This window comes from Plecotus auritus (assembly GCF_963455305.1).
Source record: "Plecotus auritus genome assembly, chromosome: 4".
Lineage (NCBI taxonomy): Eukaryota > Metazoa > Chordata > Mammalia > Chiroptera > Vespertilionidae > Plecotus > Plecotus auritus.
The window spans coordinates 17,733,363-17,737,507 of NC_137775.1; the positions used below are offsets into that span (position 1 = coordinate 17,733,363).

The window sequence follows — 4,145 nt, forward strand, 5'->3', positions numbered from 1 at the left end:
TCTTTTTTTTAATATAATGTATGCAAACTGAAAAAAATTCAAGTTTCAAAACTATTTATAGGACACTCAGGTAATTTTTACTCTTAATAAGACAAAGGTATTGCACTGTCCACCTCGACATGGTAAGAATGTACATTACCAGATGCCAATTTGAGGAACTAATGATAAGACATAAAAAGTACTGAATTTATTAATGGCTGAATAAGATAATTACAAGTAAGGTTATGTTTACATTCTGCTGAAGACCTCTTTATAGCCCCAGCACCTAACCGTTTCAAACAGGATTCAAGAATTCTATCAGATTAAATGATAGTACAATGTTTTTAAAAGGAGCCTATTTATTTCAGTTTAAGTCATTCAGAGCCAAAAATCTGAAGAATGACCAAAATCAAGTCTTTATTTTTATAACTGTATAAATGTGATCCCAATGTGTCCACCACTAATTTTTCAAAGGAAAACATGCTATAAATAAGCCAACTACATCTGCTCACTGATATGTGTATGGACTCCTGCGATGTCTTGTTGGGCTAATTCCAGACCACTCACAGCAATATGTTTTTAGTAGAAAGTGTAGTATGATGTGAAACCATGTTAGCTTTTGCCCATACATGTTGCACTTCTGGCTGATGAGGCAGAAAGACTCTAAGCGTTACAGTTAAGCTGGGCTGCACCCACCCGTTTAAATGACATCGGTATCAATGTCATTGTTCTTGTCAGACTTCACAGCTTCAACTTTTGGTACCCTGGCAGACTTTGAATATCTCATCTTCATCATCTTCTTCACCACTTTATAAATAATGAAGACTTCTCCTCTGCTTCCTTCAACCACTTTATAAATGGTTCTGCTTTGACACAAATCTCTTTGGCGAGTTCTTTTGAGACATATGTCTTTGAGGCTTTTCTGACCAGTTGATGATCACCTCCTACACCAAAAGGTATGGGTCATACATCTCCTTCAAGATATGTGGAAAACTGGTGATGAGATGAGCTTGGTACATTGCTACCACACACTCCAAACCATGAAGAAGACATCGTTGAGCTTTTCTGTTGTTGTGACAAAATCGTAGGAAATGGCCCCTGTATTTCTTCATCTGCTCTTTAATCTTCTCATTAGAAAGAACTTCAGTCAAAAGAAGAGAGCCCATAGCTTTTACATCCAGTCTTTCTGCTTCTGCAACAATTTGTCAAATGAGTGATGACACCCTCCTCTTTCTTTTTCTCGACAAACTCAAACAGGATATTGACCCCATTCTTCAACAGTCCTTTCAAATCATCACAGAGTGTCAGAACCTTGGCATGGGCACTGATCTAATCCATTCTGCACCTTTGAATTTCCTCACTTATATCCTTCCCCCAATCATCAACCTCTTCTTCTTCCACAGCATGGGGAGGAGGATCAATGTCCTTTGCTGGTGGTGGTTGTGGTGCCTCACTGCTGGACCCAGAGCCATTTTCCTTGTCTTTGCCCTTCCTATTTTTCTTTTCCTTTCCTTCCTTTCCTGTACCACTATCACTGTTCTCAGGTGGGTTTTTGAGAATGATGTGTCAAGTATGACTCGATAGCCACAGGCTTTACAAGAATCACCTGCTGTTTGCTTCTTCCGGTTGACATGCAGCTCTGTTTCAGGATTCTCACACTCAGGACAGAGACCCAATTTTATAAAGAATCCATCCAACATGTCTTGCAGCTTATTCACCTCAGGAGATCCATTAACAATGTAATGGTGATTCTTAACATCAAACTGGATCTGTGCTCCCAGCTCACAACCAAAATATTTGGTTAGACAGATTAGAGGCCAATTAAGCATCTTTGCAATGTCAACCATATTGATTATGACTCTTGTGATTCCATTTGCTTTACCTTCACCCTTGACAATCAGATGGGGCATCTTGCACCGATGGAACTGATCTGGCATGTTGTGGTTGACCTTGACAGACATTTTAGCTTATTAGTGGAGTTATCCATAAGATACATAACTTTTTAGTATGTTCTGTCTGTAGAAGAAGGGATGACATAAACAACTGCAAGAGTTCTTGGTCTCTGACAAGAAAAGGTTTTCACCACTGGGACTGTAAGCTCCTTGCTTGTATGGTGTGTTTCCCCAATACAGGTACCAGTGGCTGCGCAACAGCTCGTTTCCCCCAAAGCAAGACATAAACCCAACACCCAAGACTGGGATGAAGTGAGGCACCTGTGAACCCGAGGCCCAGGATGGAGGAAGCACAGCAAACAGCAGCAGCAGTGAGGGGTCCACACCCTTCAGCAACCGGGCACAGTTACCTCTGGAATATTCTTGCTCTGTGGCATGGGCTTTAGAATTCATTTATCAAAAGAAAGGCGAACTAATCTAAATTAAATAGCCCTCTGTAAGTATCCTATCTAATAAAAGAGTAATATGCAAATTGACTGTACCTCTGCTACACCCACAAGCCAGGACCACCAGCCAATCAGGAGCGAGTATGCAAATTAACCCAACCAAGATGGCTACAGCCACAGAGAGAGCAGGAGGCTTGGGTTTCCCCAGCAATGGAGGAAGCCAAGCTTTCTGCCTGCCCTGGTGGCCCAGGCCTCCACTCAAGGCTACAAAGTTTCAATTATAGAAGATAAATAAATCCCAACAAAAATGGCTGTGGCCATGGAGTGAGCAGGAGGCTTGGCTCTGCTCAAGGCTACAAAGTTTCAATTATAGAAGATAAATAAATCCCGGATACCAGGGCCTCTGCTTGGGTCACCAGGGGAGGGGTGTTGCTGGCCTGCAAACCACCACAGGCCCCTCACCCAGGCAACCCCATGCCCCAAGGGAACCCCCACCCTGATCCGGGACACCCTTCAGGGCAAACCAGCTGGCCCCCCACCCGTGCACCAGACCTCTATCCTATCTAATAAAAGAGTAATATGCAGATTGACCATCACTCCAACACACAAGATGGCTGCCCCCATGTAGTCAAAGATCCTGCCCCCATGTGGACACAAGATGGCCGCCACAAGATGGCCAGCAGGGGAGGGCAGTTGGGAGGGACCAGGTCTGCAAGGGAGGGCAGTTGGGGCAATCAAGCCTGCAGGGGAGAGCAGTTAGGGGTGACCAGGCCTGCAGGAGAGGGCAGTTAGGGGTGACCAGACCTGCAGGGGAGGGCAGTTAGGGGCAAACAGGCTGGTAGGGGAGCAGTTAGGCATCAATCAGGCTGGCACGGGAGTGGTTAGGGGGTGATCAGGCTGGCAGGCAGAAGCAGTTAGGGGCAATCAGGAAGGCAGGCAGGCGAGTATTTGGGAGCCAGCAGACCTGGATTGTGAGAGGAATGTCCGACCGCCCATTTAGTCCTGATCCTACCGGGATCGGGCCTAAATGGGCAGTCAGACATCCCTCGAGGGGTCCCAGATTGGAGATGGTGCAGGCTGGGCTGAGGGACACACACCCCTGTGCATGAATTTCGTGCACTGGGCCTCAAGTATATAGGTATATATGTGTGTATGTATATATAAATTTACATATACATAATACATGTTATATATCATTATGTAACTCTTCAATTCTCATTTTTCACATGTAAAATGTCGATATTGATAATCACCATCTCTTATGGGATTTTTCTGAAGACTAAATAGCTCTTAGACTTCCAGCACCTAGGTCTTTGTCTGGCACAGAATATAAGTTTAATAAATATTCATTATTGAATAAATGATCCAATATATTTTTCCATAATCACTTACAAACAATGAAAACTTGCACAACATCCTTGTTCTCAAATGAACTTCTGTAAACATGATATTTTTCTCAAGGATCATATAAACTGTACTAGAGGCCCGATGCACAAAATTTGTGCACGAAGGGGGGGGGTGTCCCTCAGCCCAGCCTGTACCCTCTCCAATCTGGGACCCCTTGAGGGATGTCCGACCACCCGTTTAGGCCCGATCCTCTCACAATCCAGGACTGCTGGCTCCCAACTGCCCTCCCCTACAGGCCTGGTCCCCCCCAACAGCCCTCCCCTGCAGGCCTGGGTCCCTCCCAACTGTCCACCCCTGCAGGCCTTGTCCCCCATCCAACTCCCCTCCCGTGCAGGCCTGGTACCCCCCAACTGCCCTCCCCTACAGGTCTGGTCTCCCCCAACTGCCCTCCACTGCAGGCCTGGTCACCCCTAACTTCCCA

General features: G+C 45.4%; 1 pseudogene across 1 annotated transcript; it reads right to left on the bottom strand.

Moving 5' to 3' along the window:
• Window positions 1-679: 679 nt before the first annotated feature.
• Window positions 680-1,940, bottom strand: LOC308246590 (eukaryotic translation initiation factor 5-like; annotated as a pseudogene). Its single transcript has one exon. The product of its transcript is annotated as a eukaryotic translation initiation factor 5-like (transcript).
• Between the last annotated feature and the right edge of the window lie 2,205 nt (window positions 1,941-4,145).